Source organism: Macaca nemestrina, chromosome 9 (assembly GCF_043159975.1).
Source record: "Macaca nemestrina isolate mMacNem1 chromosome 9, mMacNem.hap1, whole genome shotgun sequence".
NCBI lineage: Eukaryota > Metazoa > Chordata > Mammalia > Primates > Cercopithecidae > Macaca > Macaca nemestrina.
Genome location: NC_092133.1, coordinates 16547510 through 16574477, shown reverse-complemented (window position 1 = coordinate 16574477; position 26968 = coordinate 16547510). Strand labels below are relative to the sequence as shown.

At 46.3% G+C, this 26968-nt stretch overlaps 1 long non-coding RNA gene across 1 annotated transcript; it reads right to left on the bottom strand.

The window, feature by feature from the left end:
* Window positions 1-11256: 11256 nt before the first annotated feature.
* On the bottom strand, window positions 11257-26965 carry LOC139356177 (uncharacterized). The gene is made up of 3 exons (XR_011607615.1): window positions 26682-26965; window positions 18406-18632; window positions 11257-11400 (listed from the first exon to the last, which is right to left on the bottom strand). It is a non-coding gene; the product is annotated as an uncharacterized lncRNA (long non-coding RNA).
* Window positions 26966-26968: the final 3 nt, after the last annotated feature.

The following is a 26968-nucleotide window of genomic DNA, read 5'->3' as shown; positions in this document are numbered from 1 at the left end:
AGTAGAAATTGAATCATGAAATTATTGTCTCTGATGATGCTATTTATTTCTAGCCATGAGCATTTCTTAGGAGTTTATCACTTTTCTACTAGCTGATCGGGGATGAGTAAAAAATCATTTCCTGGGTTTCAAACTTACAGAATGATCGTCTGAGAGCAGTGTCCAGGAATTTGCATTTCTACCTGGCTTGCCAAAGGATCTTTCACAAATTAAATTAGATAATTTCACCTTTTAAACTTTGGTGACTCCACTAAGCTTCCTGAGGGCAGGGACTTCCATCCCTCCTTCCTTAATGGACATGCAAATACTTATTGAGAAAAGGCATAAAATGGGATATTCTGGCTGGGCACAGTGGCTCATGCCTATAATCCCAGGACTTTGGGAGGCCGACGCAGGTGGATCGTTAGGAATTCGAGACCAGCCTGGTCAACATGGCAAAACCCCCGTCTCTACTAAAAATGTAAAAATTAGCCAAGCATGGTGGGTCACACCTGTAATCCCAGCTACTCGGGAGCCTGAGGCAGGAGAATCGCTTGAACCTTGAAGGTGGAGGTTGCAGTGAGCTAAGATCACGCCACTGCACTCCAGCCTGAGTGACAGAGCAAGGCTCTGTCTGAAAAAGAAGAAAAGAAGAAGGAGAAGAAGAAGAGGAGGAGGAGGGGGGGAAGGAGGACGGGGAGGGGAGGGGAGGAGAGGAGGAGGAGAAAATGGGGTATTCTGGAAAAAGGTGCCAGGACCCAGGTAGCCCCTGAAGGATATAGGCCTCATCTTTGCATCGTCATAGACAAACCCAGTAATTAAGAAAACTCACTGGCTTTAGGTTAGTCATGGCTTCAGGTTGGCAGCACAAATGAAGTAACCAAATTAAAAAAGAAAGTCAACTTGTAACCTGGTTTTGCTTTTTGTTATACATGGTACTTTTTTCTTTTTTTCTACTTCCTTTCTTCCTTCCTTCCTTTCTTTTTTGTTTCTTTTTTCTTTCTTTCTTTCTGTGTGTGTGTGTGTGTGTGTGTGTGTGTGTGTGTGTCTGGATTAAAATTCTGTGGGCATCCATCCAGAAAAACCATGACAGGTTTCTGAGAGGACACAGTGGAGGACGGAAGCCCTGGGATGGAAATTTCAGAAAAGCAGCTGCTAGTCCCAGAAAAAAACTAAAGCTGTGTGCTCACTGGCAAAGAAAGAAGAGAACTCAGTCAATTATTTGGATAATCTGAGACAAGCCTGTACTGCACAACACACACAAGGACACAAGGCTGCTCCAGGTGAAAGTGTTTTATTCTCTTGACTAAATTTGCCGCCCTCCTCAGTGCCCTTCCTGCCCCCGCATCACTGTCTGCAGGTGCAGACAGACCCAGAATAGAACTGTAGCACTGGAAGGATTTTTAGAGATCATCTATTCCATAACCTTCATTTGACTTGACAGATGAGAAAAATGAGCCCACAAAGACAAAGCAACTTGTTAAGGATTAGACAACTAGTTAGTGGGGGCCTCTGTGCTACAATCCTGGTCTCCTGACTCAAAGTTACATTCCCACCTCCACCCAGGCTTCTTGAAACCTGAACAAGATGCACTGTCTGGGGTTGGGTGAAATGATGCCATCAAAATGAACTAAATCACAATCTGAGTGTTGGGGATGGTTTTCATATTCCCTGACCCTGCCTACTTGCTTCCAGTCACAGAAAGCAGGATCGAGGTGGCACAGAGTGCTTTCCTTTTCCATCTTCACTTTCTATTTCAGAAAGAAGTAGGAAGGGACGACACACAGGCAGAAAAAATCTGAGATCATTCTAGATTATGAGCAGGTTGGGGACAACATAACTTAATGTCTGAGACAACATTTTAAGAAGGACTGCATCAGAAGAGATGATACAACCGGAAATTAAGTTTCTGTAACAATGAATCAGGGTACTTGACAACAATAATTAATTAAAAGGAAGAATAGCTAGCATTTATACAGAGACTTTCATCTCCAATCAAAGTTTCCAGTGGTGATGAATTCAATCTCATTTAATTGCTATTATTCCCATTTCACCGAAAATAGTCAGGGCATTGGGGAAGCACTTGAAATAAGAACCAATGTTGACTATCCAAAGTGGAAAATGCAGCCATATATCCATATATTTCTTACCAATTATAGCTAGAGTATTAGCCAATGTGTACACAGCTAAATTTTGAATTATTCTGTCTACACTTCAAGCAAACAATCCCATTGGCCTCCATTTCTCAACTTAGCATTTTGTACCAAGAAACTATTTCATCAATTATGTATACATTTTGCACTTGGAAACATCATACAATTTTAGAGTTAAAAGGAACCCCATTAATTCTATAGGCTCACTTATTCAACAAATCATACAAACATGGGTTTTGGAGTTACTCAGGATGCCTGATTTATAGATCTATACCCCAGGTCCCTTACCTGTTAGGCATGTGACTTTAGCAGGTCAGTTTCCTTCCCTGTGCCTCATTAGTCTATCTGCAAAATAAGGTTAGCTTTGATACTGTAGTGTTGTTATGTAACAAAAGTGCTTAAAACAGTGCTTGACGCACAGTGAACACTGTCAATAAATATTTGCTATTAGTGTCTTTATCTGAGCATCTCTTATGGAGCCATAGAACCCAACTGCATTGTGTTAAATAGAACCAGATATACCAAGAAGGAACTAACAGTCAACCAAGGTAACTGATTGGTCCAGGTACTCCATGGCAAAGCTTGATTGGCTTCATACTGATTCAATACTGTAAAACAGTAATGAACAGCTTGTACTTATTAAGGACTTACTGACCAGCATTATCTCATTTACTTCTCATAATGGCACTTTGAGAAAAGAACAATTATGTATATCCATTGTGTTGAATTAAAAATAGCCATAAATCTTTTGCCATACTTCCCATCAAGAGGTAGATTCTATTCCCTTTTGCTGAATTAGGTGGAGCTTTGTGACATGCTGTAATCAATAAAATGAAGTGGAAGTTGCCCTTGTTCTGTCTGGGGCCAGGCTTTAAAGAGGTCTGGTAGTTTTTGTTCTTGCTCTCTCATAGAACCCAGCTGCTATGTTGTAAGGAAGGCAGTCTAGACTGTGAGAGGAAAAGAGGCTACATGAAAACTGAAGCACCCCAGCTGACAGCACCAATTTCTAGTCATGTGAATGAGATCATCTTAGATGTTCCATTTCCAGCTGAATTCAGTCTTATGAGAGATCCTGAAAAATACCATGTGAGGCACGGATGAGCCACCCATGCTGAGCCCTGTCCAAATAGAATCTTGAGAAAACATAAGGTTGTTGTTGTTTTTAGCTACTAAGCTTTAGGTAGGTTTGTTATACAGCAATAGGTAACTGAAACACCCATATTGTGGATGAGAAACTGAGGCTCAGAAAGGCTAAGCAACTTGTCCATGATCTAGGAGCTAGGAAGCGGGACAAACTGGATTGAAACCCAGGACCATCTGACACCAAAAGCCATGATCATAACCAGCAAACTACATAGTGCCTCCTATGGAATAACCAAAGTCTGAAGAATAATTCACAAATAAAATTTTTGTTCTTTCCTTATTTCAGACATTACCTAATGTAGGCTGGACTAACAAAAAAACATAACATGTCAGTCTTAAGACCATAAAGAATAAAAATGTTAGAGTTAGAAATGAAGGATCAGGTATGGTGGCTCATGCCTGTAATCCCAGCACTTCAGGAGGCAGAGGCGGGAGGATCACCTGAGGTCAGGAGTTCGAGACCAGCCTGGCCAACATGGTGAAACCCCTCTTCCTACTAAAAATACAAAAAATATATATAGCTGGGTGTGGTGGTGTGTGCCTGTAATCCCAGCTACTTGGGAGACTGAGGTGGGAGAATTGCTTGAGCCTGGGAGGCAGAGGTTGTAGTGAGCCAAGATTGTGCCATTGCACTCCAGCCTGGGGAACAAGAGCGAAACTCCATCTCAAAAATAAAAAAGGAAGGAAGGGAGGGAGGGAGGAGAGAGAGGAAGGAAGGAAGGAAGGAGAAAGAGAAAGAGAAAGAAAGGAAGGAAGGAAGGAAGGAAGGAAGGAAGGAAGGAAGGAAGGAAGGAAGGAAGGAAAGAAAAGAAAGAAAGAAAGAAGCAAAAGTGATCTCTGCCAAGATCTCACTTCTTGCAATCGAAAGGAGGCGTCTCACTGGAAGGTGGGTACAGAGCTCTAAATTTTGTATTTTTCAAAAACAAAGATGCAAATGAACACGTTCTGCTGTCACCTTTAGGAAACCAGAGATACATTAACACTTAGGGTGGTAAATGGAAATTGACAACAGGCAGTTGGTTGGCTCTTTGAAATTCTCCAGATGAAGCATTCTGGGAGGAAAAAAAAAAGAAAGGTTGATTTTATTACAACATTTTCTGGGTCACAAAGAACTTTGAGGTTTTCTAGGAAACCTGACTTATAAATGTGTATCTTTCTAACAGGAGTACATTTGTGTTTCAAAGCGTCTTTAAACCCATCATTTTCTAAAATTCCTTACTGCATGAAAAGCTGCTGGAGCCATTTATTCAACAAGCAGGTAGTGACACCTACTCCATGCAAGTCTCTAAGAACTCCCTGTATCAAAACCATGAAGTGTTTTTATTTCAATGTGTAGGAATGCTTGCTCAGAAGTCACTTATTTTATAAACCTCACCCCATCCAGAAGAAAGCCCCAACTGGAAAAGGAAGAAGACAGTGCCACTGAGCAGTTAAAATTGGTGTATCACAGAGTCCGTATATATCAACTTGAGTTCTTTGCTCATAGGGGACCTTCTCAGTCCCTCATTCAAAGCCTATTCATGTTTATTTTTATTTTATTTTTGAGACAGAGTTTTCGCTCTTGTTGCTTAGGCTGGAGTGCAGTGGCTCACTGAATCCTCTGCCTCCTGGTTCAAGAGATTCTCCTGCTCCAGCCTCCCAAGTGACTGGGATTGCAGGAACACGCCACCACGCCTGGTTTGCTTATTTATTTATTTATTTATTTATTTATTTATTTATTTATTTAGAGATGGAGTCTCACTCTGTCTCCCAGGCTGGAGTGCAGTGGTGTGATCTTGGCTCACTGCAACCTCCACTTCCTGTGTTCAAGTGATTCTCCTGCCTCAGCCTCCCAAGTAGCTGGGATTACAGGCACCTGCCACCACGTCCAGCTAATTTTTGTATTTTTAGTAGAGACTGGGTTTCACTATGTTGGCCAGGCTGGTCTCGAACTCCCAACCTCAGGTGATCCGCCTGCTTCAGCCTCCCAAAGTGCTGGGATTATAGGCATGAGCCACTGCGCCTGGCCTATTCATGTTTATTTTTGACCTAATTCTAACCAGTATAGTTCTCCCATTTCCCAACCTGCTTAGCGGTTGGGATTAGTGGCAGACAGTAGATTAGCAGCAACAAATCAGAAGGGAGAGCAGTGTTTGCAGCAGGAACACTGAAGACAGTGAGAATATCCACCAGCAGCAAGTTTTGGAGAGGGATAAAAAACAAACCAACTGACTCAAAAAAGCATCAGGTTCTGGGGTCACTTTGCTTGGATACAAGTAACTGCAACCTCAAGTGCTCTTGAGGGCATGAATACAGTAGAATGCAGTGTGACAGTGGATATTCAGGAAGTGACCCTCAATAGATTACATTGCATTTCGTTTAAGAAAGCAGAGAAGCACACAACTCATTTGAGAGATAACATAAAACAAACTCAGAAAAATTACATATGTGACACCTTATTCCTTTACAGTAAGGGAGAAGTCATTGCAATTTTATAGTCAATTCTTGTGCCACTGAGCTCCATCCCCCAACGCCATAATTTTGAAAGGCAGAACTACACCCATGTGAAAACAATGCAAGCAACATTGACTTTCCTTCATTCACTACTTAAAGCTGTCCAAGGTGAGATGTTTGATGAAGGAATACAGAACTGAGCCTGAGCATATTTTCATCCCCAGGTATTTTGTGTTGGCTCCCCTGAAACACAGGTAAAGGGATGAAACGCAGAGATGTAATGACTCATCCAAGATCCCTCAGCAAATCCATTAGCCCAGGCAAGAAAAGAAGACCCAGAGGGAGGGGAATACCTGGTACATGGTGGGCACTCACCAATATTTACAAAAGGAGGGAAGAAAACAGAAAGACTGTTAGCTATTTATGAGAAAGCGTTTGTTCTAAGAGTTTGCCAAGACTCTCAGCTATAACAGAAGCAGAGACCTGTGGTCACAGGGTCACAGATGGCTGTAAGTGGCTCTGGAACCCAATGTGATCCAAATGAAAGAAACAGTCTCCAAGGAATGAAGCAATGGTGGGAACACCCCCCTCTCCCTACAGTGACCAAGGAGGGATGGCATTTAGGAACTGGAGTTGTTAATATAAAGTATGTTGAGTAACTCCTAAATACTACTACTTAGTTCTTCTGTGGCACTTTCCCACTTCAGAAGTGCTTTACAAACATTAACTAATTAAATCAGCATGACTTCTGGAAGGGAAAATTGAGCCTCTTTAATCTGTTTGAATTCTCAGAAAAAGCTAATAAAATTAAGGTATAATGTTCATGAAAAGGAGTACACAGAACCATAAACAGCTTTTGTGAGGGATTAAATATCAAAGTGTGGTGGTGGCATTTGATGAGCTCAGAAGCTATTTATGGCAATGTTATGTGACTGCTCCAACATCAACCACTGAAGACTGAGTTGCAAATACCACAGAGGCTCTCTGGAAGGAGCCTGTGGCTGACTGTGGTCACCTGTCATAAGGTGTTTTTGTTGTTGTTGTTTTTCTGGGCAGGACTCTGAGCCCTGGGCTGATGGAAGCAGGAAAGAGGAGGACATCTGCCTTGTGAGCCAACCAAACTCTATCTACCATTTTTACAGAAGGAGTCAGCTAAAGAGGTGCAGGGGTCAGACACTTTCCCAGTGCCCTGCTTCCCAGAGCTCAGAGCTGGGAAGGTGTCTGATCTCCCTGGTCTAGAGCAGGACAATCTGCTTCCATTCGGATATTTGGTTGCTGCTGCCACCACAGAAATGTTTTTAAATAGTCACAGTGATTAAAATAGTAAAATAGTCACTCTGTCACCCAGGGTGGAGTGCAGTGGTGTGACTTTGGCTTACCGCAACCTCTGCCTCCTAGGTTCAAACAATTCTCATGTCTCAGCCTCCCAAGTAGCTGGGGTTACAGGCGTGCACCACCATGCCTGGTAATTTTTGCATTTTTAGTAGAGACAGGGTTTTGCCATGTTGGCCAGGATGGTCTCGATCTCCTGGCCTCAAGTGATCTGCCCATCTTGGTCTGCCAAAGTGCTGGGATTACAGGCATGAGCCACCGCACCTGGCCTTCCCACTGTGTTCTTAATCTGGACAAATTATTTGGCTTGCTTTTACATTTGGCCTTTTTTTTTTTTTTTTTTTTTTTTTTTTTTTTTAGTAAAAGGGAGACTTCGTGATTCTCTAGTGAAGGAAACAGAAGTCCATCAGTTGAAAGTGTACGCAAAGGGGGAGTTTTGGTTTGCTGTATTAGAATTTCTGGGATTCTGCTGGTCCTGTTTTGGACCTCAGCCGTAAGTAGACCACAGTACTGGCCACTCATTCAACCTGCCCTTCATGGCTTGGAATCCCGGTGACTCAGAGGACTACCCTTTCTGAGGAAAATGTGGAGTTGAAGCAAAGACAAGTGTTTTATAGCTGTAAATGGAAGCTATAGGAAAAGGGGAAGAAAATAGAGTCAGAGGTTTAAGAGGCTATACTATTGCTCCAACTGGGTCATTAAAAAGCTGAGTGACCCCAGGCAAGACCCTACCCCATGTGGCCTTCACTTTCTTGCTGAAGCAGGAGGCAGGTCAGGGTGATCCCAAGGGTCCTCCCAGCTCTAACATTCTCAGATTCTGTGATCATACATGGTAAGCCTAAGGGAGTTGGGTGCTTTGATGGTAGAGTCACCAGGCTTTGTAAATTATATGACTGTGGCTGGATATTTAGACAAGCTGGTCTGAAAGTGGAGTAAGTGACTTTCCATGTGCTGTTACCAAAAACATATCCCCTCAGCTGTCCACAATATCTACCATTACTGTCATTCTGAGGCACCAAGGCTCCAGGAGAAACACAAATAGGTCATGTCACAGGACAATAACTCTGAGCATCTTCCAAGATGACGACATGGATTAGTTTAAAGCAGAGGCTGAAAACCTGAGCCAAATCCAGTGTGTGGTTTTGGGTTCTGTTTGGACATTGAACTTTTTTTCATTTTAAAACATTTGAGTTAATTTCCACTATTTTAAGAATAAGGGTATTGTATTAGTTCATTCTCACATTGCTATAAAGAACTGCCTGAGACTGGGTAATTTATAAAGAAAAGAGTCTAGGTTTAATGTGTTTAAAAACACTTTTAAAATTAGCAATATGTCCGGGCACGGTGGCTCACACCTGTAATCCCAGCACTTTGAGGTGCCGATGCAGGCGGATCACCTGAGGTCAGGAGTTCAAGACCAGCCTGGCCAACATGGTGAAACCCCATCTCTACTAAAAATACAAAAATTAGCCAGGGGTTGTGGCAGGCGCTTGTAATCCCAGCTTCTCAGGAGGCTGAGGCAGGAGAATCACTTGAGCCTGGGAGGCAGAGGTTGCAGTGAGCCGAGATTGTGCTACTGCACTACAGCCTGGGTGACAGAACGGAAATCTGTCTCAAAAAAAAAAAAAAAAAAGAAGAAGAAGAAGAGAAAAGAAAAGTGAAGAGGTTTAATTGGCTCATGGTTCCACAGGCTATACAGGAAGTATGTCTGGGGACCTCAGGAAATTTACAATCACGGCAGAAGGCAAAGCGGAGGCAAGCAGGTCTTACCATGCAGAGCAGGTGAGAGAGAGTGAAGAGGGAGGTGCTATACACTTTTAAACAACCAGATCTTGTGAGAACTCACTCACTATCATGAGAACAGCAAGGGGAAATCTGCCCCCATGATCTAATCACCTCCCACCAGGTCCCTCCTTCAACACTGGGAATTACAATGCAACATGAGATTTGGGTGGGGACACAGAGCCAAACCATAACAGGTATTTTAGCTAAAAACTTGAATTCCCAGGTTGTTTTTTTTTTTTTTTTTTTTTTTACATTAAATGACATGGTTGCACTGGGCTCATTTTTTCATGTCAATAGTCAACTGGAGGCCAGGTGCAGTGACTCACGCCTATAATCCCAACACTTTGGGAGGCCGAGGGGGGTGGATCACCTGAAGTCAGGAGTTTGAGACCAGCCTGACCAACATGGTGAAACCCTGTCTCTACTAAAAATACAAAAATTAGCTGGGCGTGGTGGCGGGCACCTGTAATCCTAGCTAATTGGGAGACTGAGGCACCAGAATTGCTTGAACCCGGGAGATGAGGGTTGCAGTGAGCCAAGATCATGCCAGTGCACTCCAGCCTGAGCAACAGAGTGAGACTTTGTCTCAAAAAAAAAAAAAAAAAAAATAGTCAGCTGGAGTTGAGGGGTGACTACCCCTCCTGAAGGGGCCTGTGTGCTCCAGGTCCCCATGAGGCTGGCCTGGCCACTCACATGATGTGCTTGAGCCTTGCAGCATCTGAATCTAAGATGATGTCATGAAGAGCCAGCATTCTAAATATTATTATATCTATCAGATTGGGCAGCATGAGAAGGTGGGGGTGTAGGCTCTCTTTTCTCCCAGGAGCTAACAAAGTGGAAGAGCCTCAGTGGCACTCTTGGGTTCTCACTGCTTGCTGCTCTTGAAAAAAAAAAAAAAAAATCTAACATCTAACAAGACTGCCCCGTCTGGTTTGTACCATCAGTAGCGTACTTAGAACACAGGTCACATCAGGAAAGCCTTGTGTTGGGGGAAGGGCCTTGAAGCAGAGTGACCTCCATCCCTTTTTCCTCCCCAGTTTGGAGATCCAGCCACCATGAAGCCAGGGAATGTAAGGGAACAAATGAAAGGCAGGTAGTGAAAACAACACGAACAGCCACATCCACCCCATGTGTTATGAGTCAGCAAGAGCTTTCACGGTCATCTCTCCACTGCCTGTCCCATTTTACAGATATGGAAACTGAGGCTCAGCAACCTCAGAGTGACAAGGCTGGAGAAAACAGGAACAGAATGAGGAGAACAGCCTATATCTTCTGTTGCAAGGCCTGCGTTTCTGTACCCAGAGAGCTGGTGGCAGACACAGTAGACTGGTGTTTACCCTGAGCAGATGGGGAACAGTGAGATAACACGGGCATGTGTCCCTGGAGGCAAAGGTGAGTTATTTAGCTCCAGGAGAAGAACAAAGAAGAAAGATGAAGGCAATAACTGCCCTGGAGAGGAAAATTCCAGCCCTGTTTCAGTCTTGTGGAAGAGAAGAAGGATTAAAAACATCAAAATTGCACAGATCAATTCACTAGACAGCAGTTCAACATTACAGTTAAAGTTTTCTTTAAAGAACAAATCTCTGCATGTCAAAAAGGAGGAGAGGGACAGAAAAGCAGAGCTGGGACTGTATAGCACAGTGGCTCAGAAATGAAGAGACAGGCACTGCCGAACCAGGATGATCACTCAAGTGTGTGACTGGAGAAGAACAAGAGAAGCAGAGTGTTCTGACAGACATGGTACCAAGAAGAGAGAGGAGTGACAGCTGATTATGAGCTGGGGAACAGGGCCTGGTGACAAGCTTGGGAAGGCAGTTCCAGAGAATGGAGTCACCACTGACAGGAAACATGCTCAGGACATCTGCTGGCTTCTCCCTTGCTTTCTAACACTGGTGTTTTTGTGCAAGTAAAAATAAGATTCTCTCCTCTAGAGTCACTCCGCCCAAGCCAGACTACCCTGTGTGCTGCCCCTAGACACATCTCATAGCCTGTCTCTTCCAAGACTGTCTCCCCCAGAACTTCTTCTCCTCCTCCATCCTCTTGCATCTGCTCATTAATTTTGCCACCTATCCAAGCCACCTTTTTCTGCAGTGACATTTTCCTCCCAGATGTCCTATCAGGAGTTCTAAAATTTTGCATTATTGCTGTTATTCACTAAATATAACTGAACCTGCTTTACTAACACTAATACAGTTAACACTAAAATAGTATCCTAAAGGTCTTACATATATTAACGCATTTAATCTTTGACCACAACTCTATGAGGCAGGGACTATGACTAACTCCATTTAACAGGTGAAAATAACAGGTTAAAAAAAACTAAGGCAAACAGAGGTTAAGTGATTTGTCCAAGGCCAGCCAGCTGGTAAGTGATGGTGTGTATGTCAGTCTGCTGGGGCTGCTACAACAAAATACCACAGACTGGGGGCTGAAACAATAGACATTTATCTTCTCATCGTCCAGGGGCTGGAAATCCAAGATCAAGGTACCAGCATCAGAGTTGGTTTCTGGCGAGGGTTTTCTTCTTGGCTTGTAGATGGCTTTCTTCTCATTATGTCCTCACATGGCCTTTCCTCTGTGACCACATGGAAAGAAAGATCTGGTGTCCCTCTTCTGAAAAGGACACCAGCCATATTGGATTAGGGGTCCACCCTTATGACCTCATTTAAACTTAATCTCTTCCCTAAAGGTTCTGTCTCTAAATACAGTCATATTGGGGGGACTGTATTTAGGACTTCAACATATGAATTTTGGAGGAACACAATTCAGTCCATAACAGGGTGGAATGATTTTTTTCATTCATTCATTTACTGAGCACAAAGAATTGCCACTCTTAGGTTAAATGGCTGGAGACACAGCAGTGAAAAAGGCAAATATTGGCTTTGTTCTTAGGGACTTCTTTTTTTTTTTTAGGTGGAGTCTCCTTCTGTCTCCCAGGCTGAAGTGCAGTGACGTGATCTCAGCTCATTGCAACCTCCGCCTCTCAGGTTCAAGCGATTCTCCTGCTTCAGCCTCCTGAGCATCTGGGATTATAGGCATGCACCACCATGCCTGGCTAATTTTTTTTGTATTTTTAGTAGAGACAGGGTCTCACCATGTTGGCCAGGCTGGTCTCGAACTCCTGTCTTCAAGTGATATGCCCACCTCAGCCTCCTAAAGTGCAGGGATTACAGGAGTGAACCACCATGCCTGGCTTAGAAATTTAAGTCTAGAAGGAGAGGGTAGCAGCAGGCAAGGAACAGGTAAACACATCAATCAGCTGGATAATTCAGACAGTGGTAAGTGCTACGAGGTCATAGAGTGTGTGACTGGGACTGTTTTGGCCAAGCACGTGCAGAACCAGGGAAAGAGATTCCCAGGCAGAACAAAGGCAAGTGCAAGGGCCTTGACGCAGGAACGTGTAGCATATTAGAGAAACAGAGGAAGGCTGCTTTGGCTGAGTCAAGGAGAGAGTGAAAGAAGAGCTTGGAAAGGAAGCAGGCAACAGGCCATAGAATGTCTTCATAGGCTACGAGAGGGAGTTTATATTTATTCTAGGAGCAATGGGCAGCCACGAGAGTTTGCAATTTGATCGATGCTTTTAAAAGACCTCTGTAGCAGTGTAAAGATACCTCACAGCAATGTAAGAGTGCAAATAGGGACCCCAGTGAGGAGGCTCTTCATTCGTTCATCCAGCAAATATTTAAGGAGCACCCACCTGCCACATAATGTGCTGACACCCACTCTCGGGGAGCAAAGAGCCTCCTGGGTTGCAGGAGGGGACCTCACCTGCCATATGTGCTCCCAGTGCAGGATGCTTCTAATCTTCCATTGAAATGTCAGATGAATCACGACATTCCTGAGGGCTAAACTTTGTGGTCCAGGCTGCATGTGGTGAAGGAGTTCAAAAGAAAGAAAGGACTGGCCGGGATGAGAGCCGGACTGTGGCCACAGCGTCTTTGAAGATGTGGAACTCAATCCTGGCATTCAAAGATGAGCATAGGAGAGAAGCAGGTGTCTTTCTTCCAATGGCTGCAGAACCATGTCTAAACACCTCCCCATGCACGTATGCATTTATAAACAACACTTCAGGCTGGGCGCCAGCTCATGCCTGTAATCCAGCACTTTGGGAGGGAGAGATAGAAGGATCACTTGAAGCCAGGAGTTCCAGATCAGCCTAGGCAATGTAGTGAGACTCCTGTCTCTACAAAAAAAAATTTAAAAATAGCTGCATGTAGTGGTGCACACCTGTAATCCTAGCTACTCAAGAGGCTGAGGCTGGAGGATCACTTGAGCCCAGGAGTTTGAGGCTGCTGGGAGCTATAGTTGCACTACCACACTTCATCCTGGGTGAGAGAAAAAGGCCGTATCTGGAAAAAAAAAATTTTAAGAACACATCATACTTTTAGAGTACTTTCAAATATAACTACATAAATGTCTTACGAAAGTTCACATAACAGACTTGCTGGTTCCTTATGTTTTCCATCTGAATAAATACAATGCTCTTTCAGTTTAGACCCAACCAGGAAACCTGTACCATAGCCCTGCCTGACTCTACGCTCCCCCTTCCACCCTCAGTCAAGGGCAGCTGGGGAATGCCCTGACGCACAGGCAGGGGCGAGGGGGAGAAGTACAGACGCAGTCCATAGCTAGAAGGTAGACATGGCAGGACCTGCCGTTGGATTGAGTATGAGGGAAAGGGAATCCAGGATGACTGCAATATCTACAGAGGACAAAGGAAATACACATTGAGGGGGAGTGGAAACAATTAAGATCTAGCACTAGTTTAGCTAGTAAGAGGCTGTTTGATTCTAGGCAAGCATTTCCCTCTCTAGATCTCAGTTCCTTATCAGGAAAATAACACTTCTAAAACTCAATAACTGGTCAGACACGGTGGCTCATGCTTGTAATCTCAGCACTTTGAGAGACTGAGGTGGGTGGATCACTCGAGGTCAAGAGTTGGAGACCAGTCTACCCAACATGGTGAAACCCATCTCTAGTAAAAATAAAAAATTAGCTGGGCATGGTGGCAGGCACCTGTAATCCCATCTACTTAGGAGGCTGAGGTGGAAGGATTACTTGAACCTGGGAGGTGGAGGTTGCAGTGAGCAAAGATTGTGTCACTGCTCTCCAGCCTAGACAACAGAACAAGACTCTATCTCAAAACAAAAACAAAAACAAACAAAAAACTCAATAACTAAATTATATATGTTATAATATTTAATATCTACCAAAGTTTATAAAATGAGATGACAAACATTTGTATAACCACCACTGAGCATAAGATACACAGCACACCAATGGAACTGAAGGCCCTCTGTGTACCATTCCCAATGGTACTCCCGCCCTCCTGCCCCCCCACCCCCCAGATAGAATGATACTACCATGCTACTAAATCTGGCATTTATCCTTAAGTGTCCTCTTAAGGTTTAATAATAATTCTGTTAATTTTATGATTTGACAAGCCCTCTTAATTTTTTGGTGTAATTGATTTGTAGTTGGCAGAAATCTTCCATACCTACCACCTCATCTGATTTTCACCAAAATCCTATAAGGGTGTGCTAAGCTTGGGAAGATTCTCTCCAGCTTTTCACATGAGCAAAGTGAGGTTCAGAGTGTAATATGTCATAGCACTTAGCATCTTGACCATGTTTCATCGCATTTCATGCCTTGCTTTCCATTGCTAGTTATTTTTTCATGCACATTTGTATCCATCACTAGACTGTAAGTTCTTGAGAGCAGTGATCTTTCTCCTGAAGCTGTGGCCAGTGTGGTAAGATTACAGGGCTCAGGCTTCAGTAAAAATAAATAAATAAATACCCAGTGACGAGGGGAAAGTAGCCCACATTTTGGGGAAGCTTCTGAAGCCTGAGGTAACACAGATAATGGATGTAGAAACTGGACCTAAAGAGAGGAATAAGACACAGGATGCCCAACAGAGTATGATGGAGCTCCACAGACTGGAAACCATGATATAGCATGCGGGGCAAAATTTGGCTCTTATAAGTCGTGCCCCTGATGTTTGAAAAGGCAAAACAAGGAAGTTTTCAGAAGAGCTGTAAGAAAGCAGAAGGGTTATCCAGTTCACTTGTTGCCATAATCCTGGACTTTCTGCAGACACATCATACATCATCACATCATGATGTGTAATGGGATCATATTACAAAAAAACCAATGTAATGCCATCAAAAGCATGACCCTTTAAGAATATTTCAGAATTCATACATTTAGGACTAGGGAACTTTAAGGAAAGGGTATTAAAGACAGCCATGACCTACGGCTGGGTGCGGTGGCTCACGCCTGTAATCCCAGCACTTTGGGAGAGCTAGGTGGGCGGATCACCTGAGGTCAGGAGTTCGAGACCAGCTTGACCAAAATGGAGAAACCCCGTCTATACTAAAAATGCAAAATTAGCCGGGTGTGGTGGCACATGCCTGTAATCTCAGCTACTCGGGAGGCTGAAGCAGGAGAATCACTTGAACCCGGTAGGCAGAGGTTGCAGTAAGCTAAGATCACACCATTGTACTCTAGCCTGGACAACAAGAGTGAAACTCTGTCTCAAAAAATAAATAAATAAATAAATAAATAAATAAATAAATAAATAAATAAATAAGACAGCCATGGCCTTAAAAAATTTATCGCACTCAAAGCTGGAGTGGATCTCTTTTGTTCCATAGACTTCTGTTAGCCTCTCAATCCATCAGTAGGGAAATGAGAACTGCTCACAAGCCACCAATCAGCTCCCATAGCTGGAGTTTCCTTGAGAAGGTCTCCCCTATTTCAGGCATTCCTTATGAAAGCTTTGTTTTGTCACATGTCTGGTATAGTTAAGGAAAAATAAAATGTGTTGGCCTTAGTTATTTCAACCTCTTAGACTTACATGGAGCACAGTAATATGCCAGTTAATTTCTGCTTGTAGGTTCCCATTTGTAAAACTAGGGCTTAAAAATATATTCTAGCTTTCTCAACTATTTTTCATAAAGAAGAATCATCATGACTGTGAAGACCACTGTGATTTGCAGAATAAATCCATGAATGTATAACCCAAACAGATCAACTAAATGAAGCTTCCCTCGGGCATGACAGTAAGTAGGCTGGGCTCTAGGAACAAAACGTGTAACCATTCTTTCAAGTGATAGAGACAGGGTTGGGAAGGACTCTAGTGTTGGAGCCTTCAGTGGGCAGTGCTGTTCATTGGATACACAAATAATAATGACGATTGCTAATATTTAGTGTAGAACGCTTTACCTGCACCTTATTGCTCACACTTTCTTACAAATAATGGGGCACTATTCCTTTTATTTCTTCTACTCTTAGAGATAAGATATCAGAAGGTAAGAGTGGTTAGTAATTTACTCTATCACCTAGAGAGCAAATGGGGGAGCCAGGTTTCAAACGCAGGTGTGTCTGCCTCCTGATCCCCACATCTTAAGCATTTTGCCATCTCATCTTTCACCAAGGCTCTCCTGCTCTCCAGCATGATCTGGGCTCTGAACTGTTTCTCCACTAGCCATCTGAGAATAGGTTTCCACCAATTCAGCCACCAAGCTGCTGGAGACGGGGGGGGGGGGGGGCGGTTATTAGACTACCATCTCAGAGCAAAACAAAATCAGTATAAAATCTTAGCCTCATTAGCATGGGACTCAGTCTCCTCAGGTAGCCAGTCTTGGCCATTGATTTTTTATTATATGCAGCAGTTACATTTCAGTTTCTCAAGTTATTCATAGCTACATATGAGTAATAAAATGATAGCAACAACTGGAGCGATGCTAACAATTAGTTTGCCTCAAGTCCAAGGACAAAACAAAGTCTTCAGTGTCCTACTCACTCCTTAGCTCCAAAGTAAACAAGTCTTTCTGCTACTAGTACTGGATTAAGCTTCATAACATTGTCCAGGTGAAAGTATTTAGGGCTGGAGGCCTGTGTAGATGCTTGTAAAGAGGGAGATGCTTTGGCAGATTAAGCCCATTCTGTGGACTTGTTCTATTTTCTGGAAAATCTCAAGTATGACAAAATAGTTCCAATGAGTTATTGTTCATCAACATTTGTCATGTTAGAAATCTTGGCATCATTGATCTCTATCTCAATCTCATCTCTATCTATATTTATAATTTACTTGTGTATTTAAAAAGAAATAGAAAAGAAACACCATGGTCTAATGGAAAACATCTGAGCTGCTGTGGTTCCCAAACTTTTGGGGTTTGATAATCAACAACACAATGTTAGGAAACCTTTTAGGGTTCACTATTCAATAACAAAACAAAACAAAACAAAAGATAAAACAACTATAAATAAATCCTATCTGGCTGATTTAAATTATAGAGCTCATGCAGCTTGAGCAAGCCCTCTTCTCTTAGCCATGGTGTGATTCCTCTTGATTGAGAATCGAGTTTCTGGGTTATTTCTCAGAGAATGAAATTACAAAACACAAGATAGCACATTTTAAAAAAATTGTCACCAGGTATCCCTGCTGGATATCAAGTGACTGGGTCAGAAACTCAGTCGGAAACTCTGCTTAAAGAAGAGCAGAACAAATCCCCCTTGCCTGGGAGGCCAAACAGAGCATTGTTTTAGTTCCGTAGGAGATAATGACAATGGAATAGAACATTGTCCCGGGTAATGGTCTCCTGCTGGTAGGGAAATGCGGACGCAAAAACAAACAAGGGGTTGAACTGCTACCTTCTTTTTAAAGCAAAAACTGTTGATCCTGGAACTGAGTACTTCCTAGAAGCTTCCATTTGGTTATATAAGTCTTACATTTGGAGGTGCTCTGGGCCGGGGTGTTGCTGGGTAAGTAGGGGGCAGCGTACAGAGGTTAAGAGAGCTGCTAGCTCTACTGTTTCTGAACTGCTGACTTCAGAGATAGGCTTAGGGGACCATTTTGAATTTCATCAGCCACTGGACAAAACAAGCTTTCCATAAAAACACAATCACATCATGCTTTGCTACCCGCTGAGATCTCCCTGCTGCCATATCCCACCCTCATGCCACCCATTTTATGACTGCCGATTAGACTGATATATATTGTATTGATAAGGTTCTGCATTTCTTGAAAAGAAAACCTTTATAAAATAAAGAAGAATTAAGCCGATAATCCATTCATTTGACATAGAAAGTCAGCACTTTCCGATTTCTCTCCCTTTTTTCCCTTGCAAAATAATATAATATGTAGAGACTGTCTCATGTGTCTCTCAAAACAAGATTTAAATCAGAAATCAAAAGTGGGTAGTGATTTAAAATTCTAAAGTTTGGAAAAATAGCAACTATCCTTTCATTTTTGAAACAAAAATAAATGAAAATTCAGGGCCAAAGTCGTCCTTCTGCCAACTGGAGCTTCTGTAGAACACACAGCTCAGACTCTACCACACAGATGGAAAATAGTCCGAATGCATGCTGGCAGTATTCTTTCATTCCACGAACTTCTACAGTTTCCATTAAAGCAGCATGGCATTCAAAAGTTGAGGTCCAATTCATCTTTGCTGTTAATGAGACATTTTACAAGTGTATTTTTTTTTTCTTGGGAAAAAATTTTGAATTGGGTAAAACAAATGGCAAGTGGATTTTTTTAAAAACAAAACAAAACAAAAAAACACCTCCTTACTTGGACTGGTGATTGACTTGCTTAGAATTCTCTGGGCCAGCATTTTATTTCCTGATGGCTGCCATTTCTCCTCCCATTCCAAGTTCTCTCTACTTGGGGCTGACACAGGACATGGAAATACTAATATGGCTGCTGGGACTCCCTTCATGTATTTCAGCAAGAGAATTATTTCATATCAGTGCTCAGTGTCTCTCCAACTTTTCCATGTCCTCTAAGGTCAGGTTTCCCTACAAAGAAGAACGCCAGATCGATTGTTAGTAACAGGAACTAAGCATTTGGGGCCAGACATATAACTTTTCTATGTTTCATGTTGTCACTGGCAGAAGAGGATCCTGGCCTGAATACTCATTGGAAAGAGGCAATTTATATTTTTATTACCGTCATTAATCTGATATTTCTAATTTTAAAACATTCATTTGGAAAAAACTCAATGATGAGACAAAACAATGTTTTTGCCTTCAGTTACCTGTATGTGATTATCTCAGTTTTCTCCCTCACCTTTCTGGCTTGATGAGGATTCCCTGGTTAAACGCAACTCCAGTACGTAATAAAGGGCATCAGTCACTTTTGAAGGTGCTTTGGCAATGTGGTCACTAATGTAAGTAACCATCACAGAAATCTCAAGTCGAGAGAATAAATAGGAGAATAATAAGCAAATAGAACTAGCATAGGGACAAAGTTAAGCGGGGGGTAAAAATTTGGTGGAAACAAACAAAAAAAACTCTTTAATGTGGATGCTAAGGAACAAGATCAAAGTATAAGAATTTGGATTAGGCAGGATCAGTTCAAGTTGTTAATAAAAATATATGGGAAGAAACGAAAGCAAACAGTTCCCAGATCAGTCTCCAGGTATTCAGGGCTGGCCAAATACAACGACAAATGGAAAAGAGGTGATAATTAGCAATAAATATGAAGGTGCATAGACACTTTGGGCAATTCCGATCTTAACACCTTATCTTCCTGAATATCACAGTGCTTCATGCAAAACAAGGGACTGCTTAGAATTTTGTCTTCAGCCTTCATCAATCTGGTCAGTTTCTGCATCTTCCTTACCTCGTCAGCATGCCCAAAATATTTAATGTGATGACCACTGACTCAGTAACCATGGGATGCCTAAACCTGTATCATTTCAGCCTTTGCCCTAAAGCAGAGTCCCCTAGGAATACAAAATTTCCTACATGAGAACTTCTGCTTCAACAATAGTAAGGTCCCGGGCACACAGGGAAATGCCCAATGCAAAGAATCTGGCAGGAAAATGAATGGTTGTGAAAATTGGGCTCCAACTCCTTTTTAAAAAGAGTTCCAAGAACATGTTTACTGTGCAGTTTCGCCAAGAGAAAGTTCATGGGAACCATTTTCAAGTTTCAGGAAAGTCTATTTGGTAAGGTACTTACAAACTTACTAAGTTTGTAAGTTCAGAGACTTTTTTTTTTTTTCAAAGAAACAAATTTCAATCACTTTAATAAACACTTTAAAAGCAATTTATGATAACTGTAGCCTTCCAATGACTAGGGCTACACTGAACTTTCCAAGCCGAAACATTCATCCCTTGTATTCAGGAAAAGTCCTCTCAACAATTTTTGAAAAATATTAAAAATATGAAAGCAATTGTAAAATCACTTTCACCTGTGCAATATCCTTTTTCATGAATCTCTCCAATTACATAGCTAGGGTTACAGATTTTCACAAACACAGTTTCATTTTTGATAGTTATGTAGCTGTAATTTCAGGCTATTTCACTCTATTGAAAGATATGGGGGCTGCCTTTGCCCTCTCTTCCTCCTGTCGCTTAAGCCATCCAAGAAAACATCAAGAAATTAAATAAGAAGGGAAAACAAGAGGTGGAGATCGTCTTCAAAAGACTGGAATCCACCACATGAGAAGAATCAAGTTTGTAACCTTTGGGGTTACCTCCCTGCTCTGTCTTCCATCTGGGCAATGGGCTAACGTCCCTGGGCTGGGGGTGTCTAAGGAGGTTGAAGACGTCCTCGGCGCTACAGAGGTGCTAAGAAAACAGACAGCTGTCTCCTGACTTAGAATTTTTGAAAGCTTTCTGGCCTCTCTGAGAAAGCCGATCCAAATCCACCCCGTATCAATTTGCCTTCTAGAAGCGGCAGGATAAGCACACGGGTTTGGGCAGTGCTTACATTTTGGGTTTATTGGCTTGATGAGGTGTTTGGGGCGCTCTCAGTCACAAACTGCAGAAGAGTGGGGGCGGGGGACAAGGTGGGGAGGAAAGGGTGGGCGAAGGAGCCGAGAATAAGACAAGCCGAGGGGTGGAAACTCCGGGAGGGAGAGGAAACGCCGAAGGCGATGTAGAGTCCGGCGAGGGACCGGAGAGGTAGGGCGGGATCCGAGCGGCGTCCGGAGGGAGAGCGACCGCGCGCCCCGCAGCCGAACTGGGTCCCTTCGCCCCGCCCGGAATCCCGGCCCCCGCCGGCCCCACGCAGGTCCCCGGGACCCCTCCGGGAGGTGGGAGCCGCCTGGACTCTGCGTTCCGCCCGCCTCCCTCGGCCGGCCCGGCCTGGGATCCGCACCCGGAGAGGCTGAAGCGAAGCTGACGCAGCCCCGGGTCGGTGTCTCGCCGGGCCGGGTCGGATGGGTGCTATTTTCTGGCGGTGGCGTTTGCAGGAGCAGAGGAGACAGCGCCACCCAGGGCCTCCCCGAGCACTGCGGGCCAGGCCGGGCTCGGGGGCCGGAGTGAGGGTGCAGGTCGGGCTCTGGGTTCTGCTTCTTGAAGGCGGCGGCGGGGCGCGAAATGCAACCGCGTGGGCCCCGCCTGCCCCCTCGGTCCAGTCTTTCCTCGACGCCCGGGAGGCGTCCCCCAGCCCCGTCGCGATGCTCTCGGGTCCCCGGCGTGGACCAGCACGTGGGCCCGGGAGTCGAGTGGGGAGGAAGGCGTGTTGGCCGCTTCAACTTCCTGCGCCGACGGCTGGGGACTCGGAGAACCCTCGAGCTGGGGTCTCCGCCTGCCGGGCAACCTCACCTCAACGTCTGGCCTGGTCTGGGGCCGCTAGGGAAGAGGCCGGGTGCGGACTCGGCAGCGGCTGCACTCCTACAGAGCCCAGACGCGCCTTCTCGCCTTTTCCTTTCTGGGCCCGGCCCTAAACTCCCGGAACCCGCCGCAGGAGAAGCGTGGAAGACAAAAGGGACAGCCCAAGCTGTCCCGCCCGCTGCGCCTGAGGAGCATCCCCTTGGCGCTGCAGGGTGTCGCCTCCCCCAGCACCTTGCGGGACGGGTGCCAGGCTGGGCCTCTAGACCGTTTCACCGCTGCTTATCATTTCTCCTTCATTTTGCACTGGGGGAGCTGCCCCTCCCTTCGGAGAAAGAGGCCGCGCCTGCACCCAAAGGTAACCCTCGGGTGATCCCGGGAGCGGGGCTGTCTGGCCTCGGTGTGAGACCCTGGGCGGGGAGTTAGAGATTTCTGTTGCAACAGAGAAACACGGCAGCGTCAAAGAGAAAAAGCTTTCAGTGGAACTGGGCCTAAAGCTATTTTTATTTAAGTCTCAAATTGTCTAGTTTGTCATTTTGCTTCTATTTTTAAAAACTATTTCTCAGTGGCATGTGGGAGGGGAGATCAAAGGTGACGGACGGGTATCCCTATGTTGGTGTCAAGTATGCCTTCATGTCTGTCGTTTCTTCAGCAGTTGTCCCACATAAAGTATCTTCTTCCAAGGAACCCTTGCAATAAAATAGGATATTTCTCTTTGGACCGTTCTATGTCAAAGAAGGTTGGCAGCAGCGCCAGGCTTACCCAATGATTAAAGGGGGACATTTCCTACAATAAGGTAGAGTCAATGCAGAACCCACAAGCTCATTGATTTCCATCCCTGTGTCGTCAGCTTGCTCACTTTCTCCTAAGATTATGACAATAGTAGTAATAATAATAACCAGGACACAAATAACTCTTGAGAAGTCATTTGTAACTACCTCTTCTTGGAGGTGAGAAACACACACATGCATACACACATACACCTCTGTGGACTTACGGTTTATTTTTGTCAGAGGAACTCAGAATTGCCTGAGGTGCTGTGGTTTTTTTTTTTTTTTTTTTTTTTTTTTTTTTAATGATCTATTTACAGACTTGCTAATGCCTCCGCAGAAATCCTGTTTATCAGCCCAATAGTTGTGACAGGGTTAGAAAACCAGTTTAAACTGTTAATCGGCCACAAAAAAGGGCCCTAGATTGATGCCTTTCACTTACCTTTGAAAGGCTATAAAAGCAACGCCATACATTGGGATGAAATTAGACAGCGACAAAATCATTACCTTGACTTCTCACAATAAAGACAACCTTAAAAGGGGGCTATTGATGGTTTCAAATTACATAACGGTGGTTTATATGTTCTTCCTCTGCGCTCACAGAAAGCAATTTTAAAGTGTGAATTCTTCAAAGAACAAACGGCCATAGCATTCACACACAGACATGCCTTTTTATTTTATTTATTGCAAAGCGCTATTAGAGAGAGAGAGAGAGAGAAAGAGAGAGAAACCAAAAACAAAACTCCCAGCAAAAGGAGGCCGAGTCCAAAGATAATATGTCCGGTTTCTATTTCACCAAGTTCCTGGGCTCACTTTTGGCCCCAGAGCCCGAAGTGCTCGGTCTCTTTCCCCGGGACGGGACAGGGAGTGGAGTTCCTAGCACCGTGGGTGGGAAAAGCCCCGTGCACGTCACCGGGTCACGTCTGCTCACTGCTTCTGCACATTTTAAGCATGGACACAGCCTCCTGTAGAATAGAAAGACATTCCTCAAACAACACCGATTCTGGGGGTGCAGTGGGCCTGGCGCCGTCCTGGAGATAAGGTTCAGCCCCCTTCGCACCTGTAGTTTTGGGATGGCTCCTACTTGGGCGGGGGTGGGCCTCCACCTTCTCTGCGTTCTATCAGACCTTTCCTCGGATGCATTTCTACGTAAATCTGGAAGGCGATCAAATGCAGGTGGCCCATCTCCAGTGCCTTTTTTTCGTCTCAAAGGCGGCGCCTGCATTTTCGGGAGCTCCAGCCCAGGCTGAGAAAGTCCCCTCAACCTCTAATCTGAGGTTGCTCACACGGCCTGCAAAAACCCGACGGGGCACCCCGCCACCCCACCTTACGTTTCCCTAGGGCTAAGTCAGTGGTCAAAAACCAAGCCGGGGGTAGCTGCCTTTACCAAGGAAAGACAGCCAGGACGCCCGCACCGACTGCAACGCGCGCGGAGGGAGAGGACCGTGCCCTCTTTCGCATGTTACGGGACGAGGGGGCTGTTGGCGTCAGGAGCACTCTGAGAGGAACTTTGCAGCGGCTTTGAGAGACGAAGGGAATTCGGTAAACGTGCTGCCTCGGGCTGCCAACTGGAGCCCGGCAGATTCGCTGCGCAGCACTGCCCCCTGGTATCCAGCTCTGAAACTGCCCCCCTCCGCAGCTGCAAGGCTCCTCCCTGGGTTGCGCGGGACAAATTTTTTCTCCTTTCCTGGCCTGACAGAGAAGCTATACCCGGGGGTCTCAAGAAGTCCCCCAAGCCGTACTCAAAGCCTTTCTCCCTCTGCCTCAAGCGCTCACTTCCCCAAAGGGGACCCGGACCCCGACTGCCTGAGCCAGGTCCCCAGCATGGTCCGCACCCTTTCTGAACTCCGGGGCCCAGGTCCCGACTGACGTCTACCCGGGAGGGGGCTGGAGACCCAGGGAGACTTCGACTACTGGCCCGGGCGAACGGAAGGAAGAGGCTTGTGTTCAGAGAGACTGGTTTGGAGCTGGGACTGTTCATTCTTAAAGCAACACCAGCTTCCAGGGCACCTTTCGTTGGCACCTGGGCTTTCCAGAGAAGAAAGGAAGTGGGTATCAATCAGGGCCAGCCCCTCCGTGCACCCCAGGCTGGAGAGGTGCAGAGGTCCAGTCCAAGGACGCCTGAGAGATGGGGGCAAACTTGGCAGGAGCCAGAGCACCGAGGCGCGATCCGCGGGGGCGCGGGCAGGGCGGGGCCCAGAGCCCCCTTCCGCCAGCTCAGCGCGCCCCTTCCAACCCAACTTGTCTGGCACTGGCTTCTACGGTTGCCGAGAGCCAGACTGCCGTCGTGGGCACAGGGTCCTCGACCCCAGGACGCGTGTGGCCTTTCCTACCCCAATCGGATGGTTTGTCCCAGGCTTTCGGACCGAGCTTGATGGAGAGGAAGGAAGGAAGTGGCGCCAGCTCCGGAGCCAGAGTGGGTTGGGGTCCCAGCTTGGCCACTCTCTGGTTGTGTGACCTTGAGTGAGTTACTTTGCCTCTCTGAGCACCAGTTTCTTTGTTTGTTTTTTTCAGGAATGGTGTGAGGATTGAGATAATGTCCTTAGGATGCCCACATGTGTTCAGTCAAGGTCGCCAGTGATGGTTGCCGGTGTCTGCTGCAGGACAGTCCCCCAGGAATCAGCTTGTAGGGTGGGTGCCAGCCGTACTGCACAGGGGCATCGCGGCCTCCAGGTTTAGGAGGGGCAGAAACAGCGCAGTGTCCTCAGCCCTGAGGGCTTTTGGAGGTCCCGACCCTCCTGGGTTCTCTTCTGCCAGGGTGCAGAGTACAGCAGCATGCGCAGGGTTTCGCATACCTTTGCTGGGGAAGTGAGTCATCTTCGCTTATGATTGCATCTGGCCAGGCCAGCTACGAGAACACTGGTTCTCACAGGTGCCACGTACCCAGCCTTAACCTGTACCAGGCACAGTGCTAAGAGCTATGCACCCACAATCCCACTTCTTCACAACAGCCTCAACAGAAGTAGATGTTTAAGTTTTTAAATTTCCATTTTACAGAGCAGGAAACAGGCTCAGAGGGGTTAACTTCCCCCAAGATCACACAGCTGGTGAGTGGGAGAGCGGGGACTTGAACTGAATCTTCCTTTGAGGCCAAGCTCTGAACCACTAAGTTGGGTGGCATTAGAGAGCCAAGCTCTTGCCCTTCAGTTTCCATTCCCGCTGCCCTCTCTGAGCTGCAATTCTCTCTCCTGCGTTGGCACTGGCAGAAGTTGAGACACGCTCCCGGAAATCGCGGGCCGTGGCGCGCACTCCCACGCACCCCAGCTAGTTCCAGACACTCCGAGCTTGTTCTGAGACCCTCTTGGCGAACCCCCTTGGTCCAGGCGCCCGGCCCCTGTGGTGCTCAGATCAGACTTATCCACCCGAGCACGATTCGGGCAGGCGCCTGGACTAAGGTCATGGGAAGGAAGCCCTCCTGCCTTTCTCCCGTGGCTTCGCTCAGCCATCAGGGAGGAGCCAGTTAAGAAGTCACAGTCGAAGCCATGACTGCTGTGTACCGGGGAGGCAGTCGAAGGCGAGGACACGGAGCGGGGATACCTCCGGACACCCCTGTCCCCGCCGCCCAGTCGGTGTCCTCGCTGCGCGGGGGCTCACTTGCTACCCTACTCCAAAAGGAAGCCGTCGCAGCCCAGGGCACGGTAACTAAAAGGCCGTCGGGGACGGAGACGGGAATGAGTGGGCTTGAACTTCAGGTTTCTGAGCCAGCTGCTCCCTAGAGCGGTTCCTGAGCTCGTCAGCCAGCACGTATTTAATGAATGGCCACTAGGTGCTAGGCCTTGCACCCAACCCTTTCGTCCTCCCCCGGGGCTAAGCCGAGGGTGACCCAACACTAGTTGGAGGGAGCTTGGAGACACCGCGCGGGGGCTGCGCCCTCCTGGCCTGGCCTGGCCTAGTCGCTTTCCACGCACCCCTCTTTCTGTAGCTGCCGCCCCGCCCCGCCCCGCCCGGCTCTGCCCGTGGGCGCCCCCTGGCGGCAGGAAGCCGAGCGCGTACCCGCCCTCGGGGCTCCATCCCCTCTCATCCTGCCCCCCTCGCTGCTCCGCCAGCACCCCCAGCTCGCGCTGCGGCGGCCAGTCTCGTCCCGGAAGACCGACCGAATGTCCCTCAGAGCTTTCCGTGACCCGCCAGGGCGCGCGGCTGTCCGGAGCCCCTCCACGTTTCCCAGCAGAAGGCCCCGCACTCCCTGATCAGCGAGCGCGGATGCCGGTCGCCTCCCTCCCTCTGCCGGCTGCAGCCCGACGCCAGGCCGCTGGGGGCAAGCGCTGTGCTTGACAAGAGGAGAAAAGCCCCACATAAACAAAAACCCAAAGCCCACTCAAGTTCAGGGGTGGAATACTGTAGGCATCCAAATTTTACAAAGATCCCCGGGACTCCCAATTACCACCAAACACCCTCTTGTCCCCTGCGACCCCCGACACCATCCCACCCCGCACACCCATCCCACCCCACCAACCCCACGCCCGCGTCCTGTGAACCAAACCGCGAATGCGCCGCAACCTTCTCGGCTTTCACACGTGTGCCCCCGATGCCATCTGCCCACGTCTGTGTGTGAAGCAAACCCCGCTGGCAGACGCGATGGAGAGAGATGGCTCCTCCGAACCACAATTAGGAAGAAAACGCCGCTGAGGGCGTTTCAAAAACCCAAGAGGCGAGCGGGAAACCTGCATTGTCAGATCCGCTGGTCCCTGAGTTCTAGCCCCATGCACCGCTCCGAGCTAATTCTCCCCGCGACTCTGGAGGGGTTATTACCACGTAATAATTGATGAGGACACTAAGGGCTAAGAGGAGTTAATTAACTTGT